We start from the raw sequence: 23,822 nt of genomic DNA, 5'->3' as shown, positions 1-23,822 counted from the left end.
TTGTCAAACCTTCTGCAAATCAAAACAAATGACCATACATGACTATGCAAATTTCACAAGGAGGTTTACGTAATGTTTTCACCATGGCAGTCCTTAGGTGCTCTAAAGTCGTTTACAACATCCAAACAAAGCTTATTATTGAAATCTTTCAGAACAGATTTTACAAAGAATAAGAATAAAACAGAATAAAATTGAAAGTAACTGCATTTATTTTAGTTTTTCCCTGTAAACACACAGCGTATACCTGGGAAACAGCTTTATAGCTGCTGCTGTGAAATTGGAAACAATCCTTCGAATAAAGTGCCAATGGCATGAAACATGAATGGAACTAACATTTTAAAGAAAATTTAAAGTAAAAGACATCATAAGGTTGTCCAGAAAAAAAATGGGACACCACACAAAAAAAAAAAAACCATGCGTGTGAAAAGAGCAGTGATACTTAGAAAAAAAAGTGGATTTCAAATACATTTAAACATTAAATCTCATTCAGTCATGCGCCAGACTGAATATGACTGGTTACACGGACAAAGCTTTATGTTAATTGTTAAAACGCACGGTTATCAGCTTTACGACTAAAAATTTGCAAAAACATTGTACGCAGAATCTGCACTAAATAAAAGTCTTTGCACACTGTGCAATTTCTTCGGATTTTTTTAAATTGTAAGTGTTCCTTTTAACAGGCAAAATTCAAAACTGTAATAAAGCGATAAAATGTTAAAACAAAACAGCTTCGGCCTGACCGACAGGAATTCTACTACTGTGGGAAATGAAGGCAGAACACTATTCATCATGATTTGAGAAACACCTTTGCAATGCAGTGCAAAAAAGGTAAACCTGTAAATGTTCAGGGCTAGGCTGCTCGTTTTAGAGGATATTATGTTCCTGCCGCAGCAAACAGCGAAGTTACAGGTACTCTCTTTTTTGACGGCTCAACGTAAAGTGCTCCCACACTTGGCTGACTCGTTCGATTAGTTTTATCTTAGCTTTTTCTTTGTTCTTTCTCGAGCTTACCTCCACTGCCGCCTGGCCTCACCCATCACGCTGAAATGCGCAGAGCGGCAGAGAGCTGTGCGGGAGCACGGACCATAAAACGAGGCCAGCTATTGGCTATCGTGATATGTCTCTGCTGTACTGGCTGAGTACACCTCCGGTGGCTAATTACTGCCACACTTTGGTCACCGCAGATTTAAAAATATGCACGAAATGAGCGCTTACGGCAAATAAAAAACTTTAGCCACGAATCGATAATAAATAGTTGAAATATTTTAATAACTTTTTAATCGATTGTAAATCGATTAGTGGTTTCAGTCTAAAAGCCAGCATTATTAGTTCTGTGAAACAAAGCAAAAACCAATGTTTACCACTATTGAGGACGACACAAAGAAATCAGCATCCAATCGCAGGCCTTTCCGACTGATTCTCCAGCCAGGAGTAGACATTGCCCATTACTGTGAATTGGCTTCACGTGTATTTTGTACTCGGCAGCTGAAGAGCATGCACAATGAAAGTATTTTGCAGTGAAGAGCAGCACAACAAGCAGACAGTAAGGCAGCTGACAAGACAGGAAAATTTGGTTTTACTGAATGATGTGGTCGTAAAGACATTCTGCGTCTATATAAACCCAATTCTTGTCAAAATAAAAGAGAAGCAGCAGTTATGGGTGGGGTGGCCAATCCTAGCTCCGCCCTGCGTTAACTGCATTAAATATTATGAACACGTTAAACTGCTAAATTTGATTTTGACGCAACGAATACAATGTATAATATGCTATATTGGCTGTGTGTGTGTGTGTGATGTAAAGGTATCCATATATACATATGATATATATAATATATATATAGTATATATATATATATAGGGTCTAGTATATTATATATATATAAGAATCGAGAATACATCATATTTTAAATATATATTTGGACATGCAAATGAATATAATATATAATTAAACATAATAATATACATGTTAGTGCATTTACAATAAGCAAAAGTAGGCCTAGATATGCTTTTCCCCAAACTATGGTGCCTTGGCAGGTGTTTGGAGTTACCATGGTTTCATTTTTGTATGTTACATTGTTAATACTGTATGTAGGTGTCCAAGAGTTCTTTGGATTTCTTTGGATTATATGTGGAGTATATTTTGTGGGTCTCTTTTTATCTTTTGAATATTGGGGTATTGTGTATTTATTTATTAATTCTGAGGCCCTGCTGGTTTTTTAAGGTCAAGGAGGATTAAAATCATACTAGCCAACGTACTTCGATGCTTGATTTCAGGGAGTGCAAATTGCTCCTACCAGCAGGTAAAGCCGTGCGCCCAGATTGCACGCCAGGCACAGCAATCCCACCTTTACGGGCCGCCGGTCTGAAACCTTCACGTATGATTACGCTACACGTTTCCATGTGCATAACCATACAGATAAACCAACACATACTGTACCTGTACACCTGCTCCTGTCAGCAGGCCGGTGGGGCTCTTAATGAAAACTAGATTATACCAGTAGACAGACGACCGCTGTACTCGTGACACAGGTGGGATAACTGTTGTGATCCAAAAGCTTGGCAAAGGTGCTGGAAAAACAGTGTCAGAGTTTTACGGATGTATGTGGAGCTGGTTACCCGTGGTCATTTACCATGAAGGTTAACCTCTGAACACATAAAATGACTCATTGCTTTCTGCCGTATAGAGCTAATGCTCTCCATATGGCTGCGTATGGAAGCATTATGAGGCTTTTTGTTCAACTGGATTTGCTAAATGTCTCTAATTCTTCACAGACGCAAACTAAATGTGTCTGCAGGCATTAGAGCATGTGTGATACATTCTGCAATTGGTGAAACGTCCCGTGTCATTTAACCTGCAAAGACTAATGAGACCTTCCTCAGTTTTCCAGCCTGCAGCCGTAGCAGTTGCTTTTTCATCCTTTTGGATTCTGTGCACTAGCTCAAATCAGATTTAAGATTAAAAAAAAAAAAAAAATGCTAAAAATACTTTTTTTTAGGGAACCATTAAAATTTTTTAGGGGAGAAACTAATTAGGGTCGCAGCATCATGCCAGCACTGCGTAAAACAAGAACTGCTGTTTCTTTGGAAACTGGAGAGAGACTTAAGTGTTTCCTGCTGTGGGGCAAAAGGCATGCTGATGTTATTCATTTTTTTATTTTTTTTGACTGCATGGGATGGGTGTGTGTCAGGGATGGTTGATCTAGCTAGAAGAGAACAACTACTGTATTATGAGGAATAATTATCTTTTATTACACCATCGTTGGAATTCACTATGACTGGTCAATCGGGCATTAACATATCTTTGTATTATGAATGCTAAACTCTATAATCTTACATTCTAAAGAAACTTTTAAAAATAATTTGAAAGTAACAAGAATTCAAGGATTTTATTAATATTATTGTTGTGTTGTTGTTTTTATGTACATATATTACATTGTATACTATATTATATATACATATACCCTTCGATATCGCGGAGGTGCGTATATTATATATATATATATATATATATAATAGATTTATATATATATATACTATAAATACTTATATATTAAACATACACTGCCCATGAAAAAGTTTTTTAAATATATTTATTTATTTATTAAAAAAACTGAAAATTGTTTCACTGTTTCCACAAAATCATTTAGCTGCACAACACTGATAATAATAACAGTTTCTTTGTTAAATAAACTAATAATTGTTTGTTGATTAAATTTATAGTTACTTGTGAGCAAGTCAAATGATTAATCACGATTAATCACATCCAAAATAAAAGTCTTTTGTTTACATAATATATGGCGTGTATGCTGTGTAATATTTCATTATGTATATATAATTACAAACACATGCATTTATACATTTAAAGAAAATATGTTATGTTTATATATTAAATCATTATTTCTATATATAATTAAAATATAAGAATATAAATAGTAAGGATGTATATACATGTAAATATTTTCCAAATATTTACTGTAATGTGTATGTTATTTATATTATACATAATAAATATAAACAGTACACATACATATAGTATGGTAAACACAAACTTTTATTTTGTGATGCGATTAATCGCCGATAAATCATTTGACAGCACTAAGTTATAGCTCACCACGTCCTCCCTACCTTGTGAGCAAAATAGTTATAGTTATAGCTCAACACTCCTCAATAAATCATATAATTTTTATGGATGTGTTATTTTGTTTTTTTTATTGTTGTTTTATTTTCACTGAAATACCAATATAGTTTTTATTCAGTTAGCTTAAAATGCTTTAGTAATTTTTGTTAATTATTTTTTGTGTTTCAGTTTTAATTTTATACATCAACTTATATATTAATATATAGATATATATATATATATATATATATAATTATGTATATATATCGATATTATATATATATATATATATATATAAATATTATTATATATATATATATATATATATAAATATTAGCTGATTTAAAAACCCTAATGAAAATATATTTAAGACTGCAAAAAAGTTCAAATAATGATTCAAAAGATAGTGTATTGGTGCACTTTTTTTCATTTAAAGTTACTGAACTTATTCAACTTAAAACATTAATGTAATCAAATGTAATATAAAAACCAAGCTGGTTTTTGCCACTGCCAGGACATTAATGTTTTTATAGAAAAATATTTAATAGTTTTTGTTACAGAAAAACAAATGTTATGCTCAGAGTCCAGAGCCTTGATCATAACATTACTAGAAACAAGATCGATCATAACATTATAACAGGTGCCTTCAGAGTAGAGATCTGCATGATCACGGGACCCAACGCAACAGAGTGTGGCATGGGACAATCAATTAATGCATTAAAAGGATAATAACGTGTTAACTTCGATCATAAAAAATGAAAATAGAAAATGTAAAAAATATTAACTAATTCAAATATTAATAAAAACTATATTGGTATTGGATCTCCATGCTGCGGCCCCTAGGGGGCACATTGGGGATTAATTCTTTACAATTATACGCAGCCTGAATAACCGGTGTCTGAAGCATGTGAGAAGCAACGCCAATCTATTGGTCCACCTGGCCCATGACGTCATAGGCGAGGTGCCCAGGTATGAAAGGGCACCTGCTGAATACGCCATCCACTTAGCTGTCTGAAGGAGACGTAACCAGGCAGGTTGAAGGCATGGCAAGGGGGCGCAGCGTCTCGCTTTCCTCCTCTCGGAGAACCATGGTTACATGTGACAACAATAACCTGTTTTTTTTTTTTTTTTTTTACTTTTTAATAGTTCTTTTAGTTTACCTACTAACCCCCCATAACCCGGTTCATAGCACAATGCGAGATAAATTATGTACTGAAGGTTAATATGTGTGTTAGGAGTTACACACCAGTAACAAGGTCTTGTGGCATTTCCTAACTGAAGTGTTTTGGGTGATTTGACCTCAGGGAGATGACAGATGGAGAATGTGGTTAGACGTGGTGTGAAAATGTCGTTAACCCCGCTGAGACCCACGGCCCAGCTGATGTCTAATCCTGATGCACCAGCAGAGAGGCTTCTGAACTGCTGATTATAGTAAATCTCACAAAAGCCTCCAAGAACAGAGTGACGTGAAGTTTAAGTTTGCTCGTAATATTCTGCGGTCTGTTGCCATAGTTACTTAAATCGTTCCTCAAGCACACAGATCCTGATGTAATCAAAAAAGCTGACATCACAACGATCACAAGTATCTAACCGGAGCACAGGGGGTAATGAGGGTAATAAAGTTCAGGTTGCTCTTTTCATATTTCAGGAGATTTCACTGTTGTATAACTACTATTATAGTTTTATATATATATATATATTATATATATATATATATAATATAATATATATATAATAGATATATTTTATTTTATCCTAAATATATTTAAATTATTTATATATATATATATATATTGTTTTTATTTTTCTAAGTTTTAATATTTTTTTTTTTTCTATATTAGTTTTTATACATTTTTTTTTTATTTTTAAGTTTTAGTTTTATTTTTTTTTGTTCATTTTTTTTATTTATTTTTTTTTTGTTTATTTTAGTTATAGATAAAAAAAAAATTAATTGAGTGATTAGTTATGAATGTAGGTGAAACAAGATATATAAACTATAACACTAAATAAACACTAAATATATTTATTATATAAATATCATACAAAGGTCTGAGGTCAGAAAGATTTTTTTTTTCCTTTGAAATAAATTAATACTTTTATTTAGCTAGGATGAATTAATTTATTAAAAGTGACAGTAAAGACATTTATAATGTTACAAAAAGTCCCTGTTTCAAATAAATGCTGTTCTTTTAAACTTTCTATTTATTAAATAATAAAAAAATGCATGTCAGATCATTTGATTTGTTCATATTTAGATCTCTGATATGCAGTTGACCCCGAAATTAAAATTCTGTCATCATTAACTCATCCTCTTGTTGTTCCATGACTTTATTTATTCTGTAAAACAAGAAAGGAGAAATACTGTCACACATCCTGTTTTTTTTCCTGTGCAATTAAAAAGCAAAGTCTTTTGTGAAAATTCTCCCTCCTAAAAGTGAAAGATCATTGAGTTAGTTGAAATTTAAAACCTACTCAGTACTATTTCCATTTTCTGTTCATTTTGCTCTTGTTGCCTGTCCAAAAGTGAGAGAAAAACATTTTGGCTCAAGAAAACTTAAATATGTACCTATTCAATAACCCTCAGGACATGCAAACAGGATCAAACAACCATATTTGATGTAATTTCCAGTGTGCTGATGAGAGAAGGTTCTGATGTGAATTTGTAAAAAGAGAAACTCTGTGACACATATATGTTTAAAGTGTCCTTTCTCTTTCACTCCCTCATGGATCAGTATATGCTGAGGGGAGCATAGAGCAGATGTGACATATTTCAGCAGTCCTCCTGTGATCATTTTTCATGGCTTTTTATCACAGCATCCCACAGATCTGGGTTGGTCTCCTCCTCCTGTGCTACTCCATGCACTGATCCTCCTCCTCTGGTCCCTTTCACACACAAGCACACACACACCAGCTTGCATCATGGAAAAATATCCATATATCCAAGTTAGATTTCTCCACTGAACCTACAAAACATCTCGTAACTGCTCTCCTACTGTAATCTTCATCCTTGAATGGTTCTGTCAGAGGGAGATCGCAGCAGACAGCCGACGATTACAGTAAAAAAAAAAAATGATTAAAAAAAAGACTTTTTAACCAATTATTAGAGTCAGGGTTTGGTTGCAGGCTGTTAGTTCTTGTGCAATGGTTTGTTTTTCCTTTCTGATCATTTGATCATACTATTACTATTTTTTCTCCATCTTAGCTTCTAATATATAAACACATATATATATATATATATATATATATATACATATATATACTATATATATATTATATATATATATTATATAATAGAAGATCATTTCGCCATTTCCATGGCAACTAAATCCTCAGTTCAAAGGTAGCTGTGGGATAAAAGTGTTTTGGGTCTTTATGAAGCAGGATAAATACTGTGCTGCTACTGTACGCAGTCTGAATAACAGGGTCGTGGAAATGAATGGCTGGATGGTCATTAGTGAAAATGTATTTGTGCAAAGTTGCAATCTACCGGTCTGTATATCTATCAGCGACGTGTGTATAAACATCTGGTGCTGTAGAAGGGTATTTGTGAGGACACGGGGATGACACGGTCTGATGCCTGAAGGCACTGCTGGAGACTTGGACAGGAGGACAATCGCTCTGATAACTTCCGCAGCGAGCTGGCCCTCGACTCTATGAATAAATAGTGTACATTTCCTTACAGAGTTACACATATTTCTGATGATTGATTGACACATTTTGAGATGCTGCATTGAAAGCATATGAAGAATATGATGAAACTGTTCATATTCAGAGAAAGAAAGTACTTTAGGACAAGCATTACATTTATAACAAGCTCACACAGTACAAAAGGTTTGTTGAGAGAAAACATTATGCTTAGATTTGTGAGTGTACAACTGTCCTAATAACTGTCCTCAGTAACACTAAAGCACACAATTCTGAATTTGTTCAATGATTGCCCTTTCTCAGTTTGAATTTATTTCATGAATTAAATTAAAATGAATTGAGGAAGCAAACAGAAAGCAGAATTGTAACTGTAAATTGAAGCTGAATATAAGGAAGTACAATTGAATAAAATTCGAAGGAATTCATATAAATAATATTAAACTAAGATTTAGTAATATTTAATATCTAATAATATTTAACAAATATTTAAACATAGATAGATAGATAGATAGATAGATAGATAGATAGATAGATAGATAGATAGATAGATAGATAGATAGATAGATAGATAGATAGATAGATAGATAGATAGATAGTCATTGAATCAGACACTTGTACTCAGGTCGTTCAGAGGTTTCTTCCTGTAATAGTTAAATGCACTGTGAGTCACATTGGATAAAAGCATCTGCTAATTGACAAATCATTAATCTGTTGAACTTACTGTCCTTGTTTATTGTTATTCTGTTGATCCATTTTTAATGACACCACCACAGACTCAACATATCCACATCCTCATATTAGCGTCTCCTTCTGCTCCCTGTCTGGCAGTGGCAGACATGGTCACTGCAAGCCTTGTAAACAAATGACAATATAAACAACTCTCATTACCGCAGTCAGTGGCACATAACGGAAACCTGGAGAGATGCCACCACCCCACATCGGAACGACAAATCTGCGCAGAAGGCAATCCACATCTCCTCTCGTTTAGACAGGCCAAATATAACCCTGGCTCCCTCATTCCTCTCCTCTCCCTCACTGTCCCTGCTCACTCTATGCTTCTGTCCTAATCCATCAGGTGTACTCGGCTGCAGACCCCAGCGCACAGAGTTTAAATGTCTGGGTAAGTGGGCATGAGAGGTTTAATAACGCATGCTAGCCTGATTGATGACAAAAGAGAACTAAAACCAACTGTAAGTTTACTTAATCATCAGCCAGCAGTAGCAAAGTTTAGAAGCCCATTAGTATGTAGAAAACAGGATCAGTATTCTCTAAAAAATATAATGAAGTTTCAAAAAACTAAATATCTCCCATAGCGAATTCCAATCACTTTGTAATACATATTCTGTATTATTACATTTTCTAAAGACAATGTGAATAGTGCTTGCACCCTGTTGCAAATCTCACCACCAGGGTGTTCTGGGTGATTACCATTGGCGCCAAGGAAACGCTGCCAGGGTCATATTTTCACCACAAAATGAAAAGAAAGAAACAAGAACCATTATTATGCCTAAGAAAATGAAGTATTTTTTCCTCAAATTCATCTGTTAAAAAATTATTTCAAAAATAATTTTCAACAAAAGAAATTACCATTGATTAACAACCGTGAAAAAAAAAAGAACTCACCATAGTAGGTCATTTTTTTTACGTTTTCATTAAAAAATCAATTTCTGAAACATTGTTTTTTACTTACAGAAGCATTGCACTCTGTGAAGTCAGAGGAAGTCACATGGTCTGTCTCCTGTCAGCAGACAAAATTTCACAGATGAGACGTTAATATTACAGTGAGTGATTTCACTGTTCCATACATCATTTCAGCTCCACATCTAGCGTTATCATAAAAAAATGATGTATGGAAAAATGTCAGAAACCTTAAGCATCCTGAGTGAGTTTGATTCATGCATTGATAATAGTTCATCTTGTTCATGATAGGCCAAAAATATATTATGCGCTACAGCAATTTACATACAAACAATTTCCCTTACATGATGCTCATTTTTAGCAGCAATAAACCTGATTTATGGTTGAACTGAATAATGAATGTTTTAGTTTTACCAGGAGTAGCCATTTGTAATCAGATATCAAAAACTACATCCACATTAATGTAAAGGGGTCATGACATGGATTTTTGGATAAATAAATAAATATGTGGAAAAATTATTATTTTCAACCCTCGTTCTGACCCTCTGTCTAAAATGACTTGTTTTAAGGGTCATGTACTTTAAGGCTTGTCAAGAATCAGCCACTTTGTTTATGATTTTCTAACGCCATTGCAACATTGCACAACGTAGAACCCCCTCGCCAATTGCATGTGAGTGTGTTTGACAACATGATCAAAAAAATTAAAAATGGTAATGTCCAGACAAAGCATTATGAAAGCATTTACTTACTACCGCTTCATCTTTTAACAAACGGTCAGGGATAAAAATAAACTATCCATTTGTTCCTTACACTGGGATCCTTCTATACAACATCTGTATAAAAGATGCCAACGAGCTGTTTAAAAATCAAATGCGTCAAAGCAAACGTTCGTTCAACTCCATTTTGTCTTGACGACAGACGAATCGAGTGCGTGGACTGTGTTAGAAAGTGATTAATAATAACTATGAAGTGATATTTGCTTTAACAGGTACTAAAAAATGAATAAGTTACATAAGGACAGCAGATGGACTTCCTTCTATATTTTGTGCCCATAGAGGTCATCCTGTGAGCGTTTGGGGAAGGTACCAGACTGATTCATCGGCTCTGGTTTGTCCTCTCTGCTCTTTGCGGCCTGTTCAGGGAGAATGTGCGGAGTTATGATGTTACCTCCAGCACAGTTTAATGGGGGGTCTCAGGGGCGTCGCCACCAAAATTGAGCTGTCAGACTGTCGTCCCCTCCTCAAAAGAACAACCTCAGGAAATCTGTGAGGGAGGGGGAGCAGATTCAAACTTCAAAATTCACAATAATCGTAATTATGAAAGACAGAGTCACACACCTGCACACTGGTGAGGAGAAATTCTCACTTTACAACCTTTTTTCTTGTGAACCTGAGCACTTAGTAAAGAACTGGCAAACCTGATTTAGTCTGTCAGTATTTCTTCTGTTCTTCAAATATATTAGTAATGAATTATTTGAAATATTTAAATTTGCGCAATTTGGGTCTGAGCATAAAAACCAGCAGCCAAAACACCCGGATCACTTTGAAATGAGAGAGATAATATTTTCCTATAGTCAGACTTTGAAAGACATTAAACACTCTTTCTTGGCAAACAAATGAGTATTATGCCATCCCAGTGTCCCTCAACTCTACATCAAATGAGGTTTTCATGAGAAGTACATTTAAAATTCTAGCAAATGGTTTAACATACAAAATCCTATGTTTTGAAAAACGGATAAGGGCCTATTTAACAATTTGAGAATGAAATAGACTTATAGGTGAATCTCACAAACCTGTCAAGCATTTTCTCAGAAATAAAGAATAATAAGCTTAAGCTGAATATATACAGACCAATGTGTGCCATAGGAGAAATGAAGCCTAGGTCATTAATTAAGCATAGAATCAAAATAAAGAACCAGGAAATGTTATTTTGCTTTAGAAAAATTAAAAGTCTTTTTTCATGAATATTACAATTTTCATTGCATTGACTATGACCAAGTCTCAGTTAGCCTAACGCAGTAACCGTAACAATTGTTTTTTATTTTTTTTTTTATTATATTAATACATAAAAAGAAAACAGATAGAATAGCAAAATTGTTAGAGGCCTTTTTTTTTTTGCTTTTTTGTTAATTGGTAAATAAATAAAAAATAAACAAATATATAAAACCACAAAAAGAATAGCCAGTTGTTATTTTTTTTATTTATTTTTTTTGTTATTTTTTAGAAAACAAGCAGTTAGTAAATGAATAGAGTGTCTAAAGTCATAAAAGAAGAAGTTTTTTTTTTTTTTTTTTTTTTTTTTTTTTTTCAAAGTTTTTTTTCAAATAGATTAGAATAGAGAGTGCTAGAGTTAGAAGGTCCAATAAAGATGAAAGAGATGTGTTTGTTAGCCGATTCTTGAAGCTGCTCGGATTGAGTTGGGCAGTTCCCCCATTCATTTCACCAGGAGTGAACATTTAATATAAAAGTCAATGACGTATTGATTTTGGGCCTCTTTGGGATGCACAATAATGCACCGTTCACTTGCAGAATGCAAGTCACCCCCCCAGTTGCGTCATAGTTGCATAGTTGCATCTTTATCTGAGGGGTCTGGTTTGTGATCAGGGTTTGATCTATGATGGGGATTTTAGAAGCAGAAGTGTGGGTGCCTTACCTCTTTCTGCAGAAATTTGCCATCAGTTGAATTTCTGATGCGTTTGTGGTTTCATTCTGAACAGTAAAACAAAACAAAAACACTGTCCAAAAGAATACTTTCCTGCTTGGATATTGGACTTTATTAGCTCAATTTGAATATCAACTTTTAAGATTCTCTAAATAGATGCAAAGGTCAAAGTCAGTTTTATCAGGAGTTTTTATCTTAGGAGAAACATCTGAGAAGCAGGACATTTCTTCATATGATCTCCATTTAAACTCATTGCTCTTTAGGAGCAACTATTGTGATCAAATGCATGCTGCAGATGTGTGTGTGTGTCCCAGTTGGATTTTAGCTCTTTAAAACAGTCTTCACAGCTCTACCATGTCCAGTTTTCAAAAGATGTATGTTTGGTTTTATGAACCACCCAAAATTTTCCTGATTGGACGACCAAAAAGTGGGAAAATCTTTTCACACCCCCAACAACACACATACACACGCGCACAGAGTTTGGTTTTGAGAGGACTCCATGCTGCTGGTTTGGCTGTTCTGGGCTGCAAGAGCAGAAAATGAAATGTTTATTAGAATAACTGATGTCTGATAAAAACAGTGCCGTTTTTTTCTGGTGTGTCATTGCCAGTACAGTCATAGTAAATTTAGCGGCACAATTGGAGAAAATGCAAAGATTTTTGTCACTGTGCTGATGTTTTGCTGTGCAAATATATGTTTTAACTGTTCTTAAAGTCAACATGACATCAAAATCGACTCTTAAAGGAGTAGTTCACCCAAAAAATGAAAATTTGCCGAAAATGTACTCACCCACATGCCCATCCAGATGTACTGTTAGATGGATTTTTTTTTTTTGATTCTTTATGGGAAAGGATTTGGAGAGAATGTAGCATTACAGAACTTGCTCGCCAGTGGGATCCTCTGCAGTGAATGGGTCCTTGCCGTCAGAATGAGAGTCCAAACAGCTGATAAAAAACAGCAAACTACAATATATTATATCCACATAATAATGGTTCCTCCGTGAAAAAGTCCCATCCTAGTTGTCCCGTCCCCAGCAAAATCAAACCTCCATTTTACTTGTTTAGAAAGGGTTTTTTGGCTTTGTAAACAGGAGACAGTAACTGTAGACAGGTTGTGATACTTTTCCACTGAAAGGAAAGCAATATTATGGATTTAATGGACTTTATTTGGAAGAATTTTAGGTTTCTCTGGAAGGATTTGTTTCTTACAAAACACACATCTTTTCACTTTACAAACGTTAATGAACTGGAGCCTTGTGGGTTACTTGTACTTGTTTTTATAAGCTGTTTGGGCTTCTCGTTCTTACGGCACCCATTCACTTTGTGCAGAGGATCCACTGGCGAGCAAGTAATGTCAAAGAAGAGTTGCATGTTACTTCATGTTATTCTAAATTTTGTCTGATTGAAAATCCTGTTTACCTCAGAAATACATCACATTACAAAAGCAAAATGGATTGTGAACAGATTTTTATGTTGACTTAGAGCCCCAAATACATGTAGAATCAAGTTCTGGTGTTATTCTTTGCCTTTTTTATTTTTAGTATTGTACACACACACACTGCGTTTTTTGGGGTTGCGCTGTGATGATGTCATTCCTTAATTCTAGAGGGCACATATGTCTGAAGTAACTGAATTTAGTTAAAGGGGTTGCAGAGCCAGTGGTGGTTTTGTAGACAAACATTAATGCCTTGAGTTTTTATGTGAGCAGCTATTTGGTACCAGTCCAAATTGAATAAACAGAAGGGTGACGTGCATTCTTTTCAGCTCATTTCGGCTCATCGCGTTGTAGATAATTTGTAAAAAGTTTGATAGAAAACTGGGCTGGAAGACCTGCCACAAGAGAGCACTGCAAAAATAGTCCATTGAGATTTTTTATTTTATTTTCTTTTTTTATTTTGGTACTATATATTGTCTTTATTGTGGAGCACAGTAGAGAACCAACAGGTAAACAAGGGAGACAGAGGGGGAACTGGACTGGGACATGACCTAGAATGAAACTCAAAACTTACATGTCAGGTTTAACACATTACTATCCATGCCACAGCTCCGGCCTGGCCATTTTTTTTTTCAAGAAATTCACCTTGATACAGGTATGTCAGCATTTTCTTTCAATTATACCACCGCTAAATGTTTTTACAGACTGCAATAACAGCATCGGTGTAAAGTAAATCTGTGTCTGGTTGTGTGATGACACACATCCATCATAGTTCAATATCAGAGAAATTTAGGTTCCCTCTGTGTGAAAATATTCCAACCTGCACTGTTTGAGGATTTCCAGTGGCAACCTAATTTACACAGTTTAATTTTACCGCCTTGTGTCTATGTAAAGATCTGAAAGCCCCCCCTGGTGGCAGTGGTGACGTTTAATTTTAGCTGCGCACATAAGTGGAGCCACGCAGAGACATTTGAGACAGACACCGTTTTACTGAGTATATAGGTCATTTAACACGGGGACCTAATGTTCATGGGGAAACTCCATCCCTTTCAAGGTGCTCTTGAACCCCTAACATGCTCACAATGCAGTGTCTGCTGTTTTTATTTATCATTTGCATTCTGGCGTTTTATGGATATAATAAGCTGCAAAAGTGAATTCTGAGGGAATGTTCTCAATCTTGGGATTTCTTAAGATGCATTTGAAGACCTCCAGTCACTAGAAAAAATGCCAACTTTAGAAAAACAACATCTTCTCTGCTTCATTGTGGTTTCCATGGATACAATCAATGGTCTGAGGTATGTGGAGCATGAGATCTCTTCGTTTTGTTCCTTCCTTCTCTCCTCAGTCCTGCCCCGTCTTTATGGCAGATGATGAGATGGGGCGGCAGTGAAAGCCCCTCTGACGCAGACTGGAGATCGTTACACCCAGGTTCCCAGCGGTGCCGGTAGCCTACTTTGCGCAATACAGGGTCAATGTGAGTTGTTCTCTCAGTGCGAAGCAATACGCCCCTCACATTCAGGGTTTATATAACTCACACAGAGCACACATCTACTGTACTGCCCTTACTGATCACTAAACGGTTTAGTATAATTACATGCAAGCAGCCGGGGCGAATCTTTGCTTATGCCTTTTCGCTCTGACACTAATGACACTAAACAGCCTACAGCTAAACTGTAATGAACTACATTATGTGGCGTAAGAATTTGTGTTGTTTATTCCCATTATTAATGGATTTGGAAACTATTTCACAAACATCTATGACTTTCATCATCTTTATAGAAGCAATAAACCACCTGAGGCCTTGCATTACTGTGATTTTTAGGTATGTGCTTTCATATGTAAAAACACCATTTACTTTTGGTGGAAATCACAGTAATGCAAAATCTCTCATGTGGTTTATTGCTTTATTACATATCAATCGTTTCAGTGGGGGTAAGAAGAGTTAGTTTTAACTTGCATTTTTTTTTGCTCCAGGGGAGGAGGAGAAAGGAGACTGAGGTAAAACTAATTCACCCAATTATATTTCAGAATGTCTCCTATCAAATTAAATGATAAGGATCTAAATGAACAGGTCCAGAGAAATGTGACTTCTCGAAATATTCCAGCGCCTCAACTTGCCCTGAAGCATCTGGCTCACTTGCCAACACAATTCTGTAAAAAAATGAATATTAATCAGTATCAGAAAGTTTTAAATATAATATATATAATTTTTAAATATAATGACAGTATATATATATACCTTAAATTAAATATAATTATATTTAAAAATTAAATATTACATATTTATAGGTCTATATGTCCCATAAAATGGCATAATGGCCATAAAATGGCATACCATTTTACTTGCTTACTTGCAGATAGTTTCCTAAATAAATGGTCAGTAATGAGCAAATATTGTCCCTAAGATTGTTGATCAAAAGTTATAATAATGACATATATAAGATTATAAAATTATATTTCAAATCAATTGTTGTTGTTGTGTAACTTCCTATTCTACAACATAATTTAAAAAACAAGCAGCAGTTTCTATTAAAATATGAACCAACACTAGTGAAAGAAATCAAGAAATTCTCCAGCAAATCTGCATGTTAAATGATTTCTGAAGGGTCATGTGACACTGAAGACAAGAGTAATGATGCTGAAAATTCAGCTTTGTATTACAGGAATAAATTGCATTTTAAAATATATTGAAATAGATTTAAACAGCTTTTTTAAATCATAATAAATATTTCACAATGTCACTGTTTTACTGTATTTTGTCCAGACTTTAGTGAGCACAAGAGACTTGTATCAATATCATTAAAAAACTCCTAATGATTTCGAACTTTTGAATGGTAGCATGTATACACTGTCCACTGTCAGAAAATAATACTGCTGGTGAGAGTAAATTATACAGCCATTTTTCAGCCAGGCCTAACGACTTAATTACATCATCATATTGCTTTAAACACACGGCCTCTATCCAAAACCTGACCCTAAAAAAAGACAAATAAATGACAAGAATGGTGTCAGCCAGCCTGATGTCAACAACGTGCTAAATAAATTAACAGACTGTAAGCATTGATTGGCTAAAAAGGATGTGCTGTTTTCCCATATGCTTTTTTAGCTGTTTACAGAGCCTCGCGACAGGTGTGATTTCTCACGACACCTATTTCAGTGATATCTGTCATGTAGTTGGGATATTTTTTACGTACGTGGCATCTCAAAAAAAAAAGCATCCTAAAAGGTATTTAAATTGAATGGCAGATTTCTAATTTATGGTCCAAATCAGTCTATGTCTTCTTGTCTAAGCTGGACACTGATCCTTGCAAACAAACTCTATTATCTGTGCCACATGCTCTTTTTGAACCTGAGTGAAAGCTACACATTTCTTTACAGACTATCCTTAATATTATATAATAAGTCCAGGTTTTATTAAGAACCAAGAATCTCCTTCAGTCATAATTCTGTGCAGTTATGAGTGCCATTTATGAAAGAAAAAAATATTTTAGAACCATCAAAAACCACCCACATTGTGCTCTGTTCAACTCCATTAGCTTTAGCTACATCTCTCAATATGCTGCTGCTGAGTCTCCATAGATTGGTGTGTTCCCATGCTAGCACCGCTCACGGCATACATTTTTAAAGGAAATAGTTCACCTCCAGAATGAACATTCTGTCCAGAATTTACTCACCCCCTTGTTGTTTCAGACCTTTATGATGTTATTGTTTTCTGTGGAACATGAAGGGAGGGTTTTTGAAGAATCTTCATGTGGCTCTTTTCCAGATAATGAAAGTGTGACTATAACTGTGACTATAAACATTTTAATAATCATTCTTCTTTGATATGGAGGTTGTTAATGCCACAGGGATCTATATATGTATGTATGTATTCTGTCTTGTTCTTATAATTTCTGTCCCTTATGAAAATTAACCATGGTTTATTGTAAGAGTATGATGCATTTATGTAGTTTCCCCGTTTTCACTGTTGAGCCTGTTTCATCTTCAGGAACTCAAGCTGCGTCAGAGGACGCGTTTGGGAACGCCCTTCAGTGTGACCGGCCCTGGAATCATGTGTGTAATCAGTCCAATGGATGGTGTGAGGACATCATAGGCGGATGACGTCAGAGACCAGGAAGCCTAAAAAGCATGTGCGCCAAAGCCTGTGTCTTTCAGCAAGCGCTCTGTGTGTGTGTGTGTCAGTTGCTATCATATTTGGTGTCGTTTGTCCACTGATAAGGTCCATTATGTCAAAGCCTTCAGTCATGAGAAGTTTTTGGGCAAGAGCAGGCAGCATTCAGGCTGTGTGTTTTCCCTGCCCTGCAAAGAAAAAGATATTGGGGTAGGGACACACGCAGTATGTGTGTTGTCTGCAGTTGAGAGTGAAGCACGCAGAATCAGCTCTCGAGGGAGTTGATGGCTGCAATGCGAGTGTTTGTTACTGCTTTGCTTCACTCTTTCACTTTGAGGAGGGAGCCTTCACTGGCATTTCTCGCGGTGCCAGCCCCGCTTTCGCTGAGGCGGGAGTGGTGGTTGTGCTCATGGGTTTTTCGCTTTTTGGATCCGGTGGAAAGGAATGTAGACTGGCAAGTCCCTATCTTCTTCCTTAACCACCAGATCCGGCGCCTGCTCTCGGGGTTTCGGAAGCCCTCGTTGCGGTACTTTCATCCCGGTGAGAGGGCGCGACGCTCTGCTTTTCTTTCTCTGAGGAGATTGATGTGAAGGGTGTCGATAAGCTCGCCAGTTACACAAGCATCAGTTGCACAAGCACCAGTTGCACAAGCATATTATGCCTGATATTATAAAGAGCAGCATTAACGGGGAGTGGAGCTCGCACAGTCGGCACTCGGGGGGCTGAGTGTGCTTCTCCCGCTGTTAAGCGCTCCTCTCTAGCAGGGCACGCTGCGAGGAGTGTGTCCCGTGTGGGTGGTCTTTGCGATTGTGGTCCCGCTGCTGCTGAGGCACAGCATTGACCGAGATCACTGGGATTGCACATGATCTGGCGGACGGGTTGGAGATGGCTCTTCCTATCTCCACCCGTGTTCCCTAGATCTAGAGCTCGTTGTCGAGGCTTGGAAGCCCACGCTGCAGTTTCTTCCCCCTCTGAGTGAGAGCTCGCTGCAGCGGCAATCTTTCTCTGAGGAGACTGATGTTGTTTGTGTGACTGAGTGGCTCGGGCAATGCCTATATTACACCATTTCGGTTTTTAATGTGAATCTTTCTACTGATGTTTGTTTGACTACATTTAATTTGAGAAATAAAATGAAATATTTATCTGACTATGAGAAGTTAGATATACATGGGCTCTTGGGATAAAATTTACCTCTCTTCCTCTGAGAAGGTTGAGGCGGTCAGCAAGAGCTGCTGAGCGGGAGCAGTCACAACCCTACCGTGTTCCAGCCCCTCGTGCTGGGGGTATCACATCTCATACTCCGGAGAGTCTAGAGCCAGGGTGGCGCTCCCAGGCCGAAGGATTCTAGCGAAAGGCAGTTCTGTGGACTGTCATTCTCGCTGGATAGTCTTCGTCATAAATGTGCTGATGCCTAAGGCCTAGGACTTTTTGAGGGCCAGCTCCCTCTGGGAAAGAGCGGTGTACACCGCATTACATGGTGCCCGTCTCTCCTCCAGTGCCCCTCAGGAGATCGATCTGCCAACCCTGCCGTTGTTCCAGGGTACAGCGGTCTCCAGCAAGTGCTTGTCTCAGTTACTGCCCGGAAACATAGGAGTACTAAGAGGCTCGCTATCTCTATGGAGGTCTCTAGAGCAGTTAGTACGGTCGTCCCCTGCTGGTCTGCAGCTTCAGGGCACCTAGCTAGCTGCTCTAGGCACACCAGAGGCCGGTCTCGCGAGACTGGTTCCCTTAGGAGGTCACAAGGCAGTGTGGGAGCCCCTGCTAAGTGTGCTTCATTGGGTCCTGTCCCGAGCAGGCTCTGGTCTAGTCTTCCTAGCAGACGATGTGGGTCTGAGGGCCCTCATTTTTAATAGCAGACTAAAGCTTTGAGAGTTCTGATGCTGTGGCTCAGGACCTCAGAGGGCAGTTCCCTCTAGGGAAGAGCGGTGTACACCGCATTACACGGGGCCTGTCTCTCCTCAGTGCCCTCAGGAGATCGATCTGCCAACCATGCCGGTGTTCAAGGGGTGCAGCGGTTCTCAGACGAGCACTTCACTTACTGCCCGGAAACTACTGCCAAACGTGTCTCAGTGGGTCCTGCACACTGTAGTGAGAGGCCACAGAATCCAGTTTGGTTCTCCTCTGCGTCAATTCAACGGGGCCTTTCCCACACTGGTGGGCCCCGAGCAGGCTCTGGTAATGGAACAGAAGTAGACACTCTCTGAGGACGGAGGCCATCGAGGTGGTCCCCTCCTCGCGTTGTAGAGTCTGGGTCCTACAGCTGGTACTTCACCATTCCTCATCATAGGAAGTTCCTGAGGTTTGCTTTTGGGGGCAAAAGCCTACCATTACCAGTCATTCCTCTGCCCTTGCACTCTCACCCCACACTTTCACGACTCAACCACATCGATGATTGGTTGATATTAGCTCAATCAGAGTGGATGGCGGTTTGGCATCACGGTGTCGTTCTCGCTCACACGAAACAGCTGGGGTTAAGACTTAACGCCAAGAAAAGTGTGCTTTCTCCAGTACAGAGAACCACTTATCTGGGCGTGGTGTGGGATTTGATCATGATGCAGGCACGATTGTCACATGCTCGGATCAAGTCGATCCTCACTGCAGTCATGAGAGTGAGAGAAGGCTGGTCACTCACTGTCAAGCAGTTTCAGAGACTGCTGGGTTTGATGGCAGCTGCATCCAATGTGATACCTCTTGGTCTGCTGTACATGAGACCCCTACAGTGGTTGCTCAAAACCAAGGGGTTCTCCCTAAGGGAAACCCCACTTTGCATGATCAAGGGGCTGAGGCTGGTGGAATGGATGCTTCACCCTGAGGTGGTGAAGTAGATATGGAGAATTTTTGACCAGACTCAGGTGGACCTGTTTGTGACTCGAGAGACATCACACTGTCCCCTCTGGTTCTCTCTCTGACTCATCCAGCTCCATTGGGGCTGGATTCCATGGTACAGACGTGGCTAAGACTTCGCCTGTACGCCTTTCCCCAATTGCTCTGCTCCCAGGAGTTCTGGAGAGAATGCCCCGGGGCGGGGTCCTCCTGCTGTTAGTAGCCCCGCTCTGACCAGGCCAAGTATGGTTCTTGGACTTGATTTCCCTCCTAGATGGCTCTCCAGGGGAGATTCCTGTCAGAAGGGACCTCCTCTCACAGGCGGAGGGTACGCCCTGGCTCGGAGTCTCTCAACCGAGGTTGCTGAAACCATCCTCCAATCCAGAGCTCCTGTATGCCTGTAACTGTATGCCTTGAGGTGGAAACTTTTTCACCTCCTGGTGCAAAGACCGCCAGCTCGACCCAGTTAACCGGCTGGTTGGTACAGTTCTGGAGTTCCTGCAGGCCCTTCGGTGGCCAGTCAGTGGGCAGACACCCTCTGGTTACACGTTTCCTCTGTGGTGCGCTGAGGCCTCTGGCCAGAAGAAGCTTATGCTAAGCGGTGGATCAGGATGCTATCCTAAAGCTTTGAGTCCTCTGATCCCCCCTCTCTTGGAGGTGGATGAGTATGTTATTCTGAAGTTTTGCCATTGGGCGGGATGTCCTCGTTTACTTGTCAGGCTCCTGGCTCTTTCTCTCACTTTAGCTGTGCTCTTCCACACTATGCAGAGATTTGAAAGTCTGGCGGCGTGGGCATTCTCGTTCCCAAAGCGTCCTCCGACGCAGCCTGAGTTCCAGTTATACAAATGGCAATCAATATGCCAAAAAACTTATCAGGTTACGCATGTAACCATGGTTCCTCGAAGGAACAAGAAGCTGCGTCACAGTGCCACACTTCTGGCATCTCTGCTGCCACTTGCTTCATTCCTAGAGGCTAAATGCCTGATTTGCCGCACATGCTTTTTTAAGCTTCCTGGTCTCTGACGTCACCCGCCTATGACTCTCGCCCATCCATTGGACTGATTACACACATGATTCAGAGCCAGTCACGCTAAAGGGCGTTCCCAAAAGCGTCCTCCGACGCAGCGTCTTGTTCCTTTGAGTTACCATGGTTACATGCGGAACCCTGAGACATTTTTTGGCATATTGATTGCCATTTGTATAACCACAGTTTAACCTACAAATACCATGTTAAATATGCTTAGTGTATAGCAAAGCCATGGTTAATTTGTGGTTAACTTTTTTTTAATGATAAAACAGAATGTTATCCTCACCTGGTGTGGACACTAATACTTATCATTAAGATTATCCTCATAGTTATCTTTTGTGTGTGGGTGTAAACAGGCCTTTAGAACAACATGGGGCTGAGTAAATGATAGAACATTAATTTCTGGTGTACTTTTCCTTTAAAGAAACATTTTAAACATCTAGAGTTAATCCTATTTAAAGCAGTACAGGGGCTCATGGTCTGTCAGATAATGTTTTTTTTTTTTTTTTTTTTCATTTATGTTTACCTGTGAGATCACCTGAGTATCTCAGCTTAGTCTGAGTGACATCCTATAAACGTACAAATTTACATTAGCTGTATTCCTCAGCGGTTGTCATTCTCATGGCCTAATGTCATGCTGTCAGGGAACTGTTAGCTCGCAAGACTGTGTATTGCTCACAAGTTTATGGGAGTGTGGTGTAAAGGAATATTTGCAGTAAAATAAGTGGATTTTAAAAGTCTAAATAAAGTTTTGTTAATCACCTGTACACACTCATCATATGTCTACCTCTCATCTGATGGTAATAGAGCGCTTAATTTAGTACAGCTCACTAGCAATGCATAACAGACAACACTCAAATGCCTCCTTCCTACACACGGCTCTCGCATTGTCTTTTTTTTTTTTTCTTTTTAATTGGTGCTAAGTGAAATCTCGGTTGACATGCATTGTGTTTTCAGAATCTTGTCAGAAAAATTAAGCACTTTCTTTTCCATTTGCAGAAAGACAGATTGGCCCAAAGCTTTCATGATGGAAACGGGCCCTGAGATTCAAAAATGTGTTAGGAAACCTCTTCCTGTCAGCTGATGGCATGATGCTTATGAACAGATGGAGCCATCTGAACCAACAAAAATATGTACATGCAATTAATTTGGGGTACAATATTGCTTTAAATGAGGTTTGCCATTCAAATGTGATTATTAGAATACTTCATTTTGACATTTTCTGGTGATTCTGCATATGCAAAAGTGACCTACATGATGCCAGGGAGTTCTGGCTTGTTGCTAGGTGATCCAAGTGAAAAGAAACAACCTCAAATGAAATTTTGGTAGACTGGAATGGTAAATTATGACTTCCATCAATGTAAATTTCTGTGATTTTTGATTATTTGGATTTTAGTAACATGTTGATTCAGACTTGTGGAAAGTATAAATCTAAAATACGCTTGTTTTTTACAAGTGCAAATTGCAAGTGTTTATTATTGCATATTTATTATCTATTTCCATCTGTATTACACCTTAAAGGCTTTTTTCATGCACATGCACTCCTTACAAACACCAAACTTTACATTTTTATTCCCTTCTATTCTGATGATTTTCACAGAAGAGTTTGTTCATATATCCTTTGCCTTTTTTCATTTCTAAAAATATGGTGATTTTCTTTTTCTTTATTTCTTTTTTTTTTGTCTTTTTTTTCTGGCTGTTGACAGTATTTTCTGATTTATGGCGTGATAAAAAGACGAATCCAAAATCCACTCTAAACCTTTGTCTTCAAAATGTCAAAAAAAAGAAAAAAAAAAAGAAACTTTGAACATGGCTTTATTCAGTGTTCAGGTTTTTGTTCTGGAAAAGCATAAAAGTTAGTGCATACTTACTTAAACACTGACTCATTTGCATATTTAAACATAACTTTTCAGAATTTTTATTCTGAATATGGTGATATCTATTAGTTGAAGTTTGTACCTTGTTCACCTGTTAACCTAGCACACTCCCCATGACAAGACATGTAATGGGACATGTTAAACCCAAATTTACTCACCCTCAGGCCATCCAATATATAGATGAGTTTGTTTCTTTGTTGGAACAGATTTGGAGAAATGTATAATTACATCACTTGCTCATCAATGGATCATCTGCAGTGAATGGGTGCTGTCAGACTGAGAGTCCAAACAGCTGATTAAAAACATCACAATAATCCACAAGTAATCCACACCACATCAGTCTATCAATTAATGTCTTGTGAAGTAAAAAGCTGCATGTTTGTAAGAAAACAAATCCATCATTAAGATGGAATGGAGTTATGTGGATTACTTGGGTATGTTTTTTTATCGGCTATTTGAATTACATTTTCAACAAATTTTTATTTTGTG

The sequence above is a fragment of the Cyprinus carpio genome, chromosome B14 (genome assembly GCF_018340385.1).
Source record: "Cyprinus carpio isolate SPL01 chromosome B14, ASM1834038v1, whole genome shotgun sequence".
Taxonomy (NCBI): Eukaryota; Metazoa; Chordata; class Actinopteri; order Cypriniformes; family Cyprinidae; genus Cyprinus; species Cyprinus carpio.
This window is presented reverse-complemented; position numbering follows the sequence as displayed.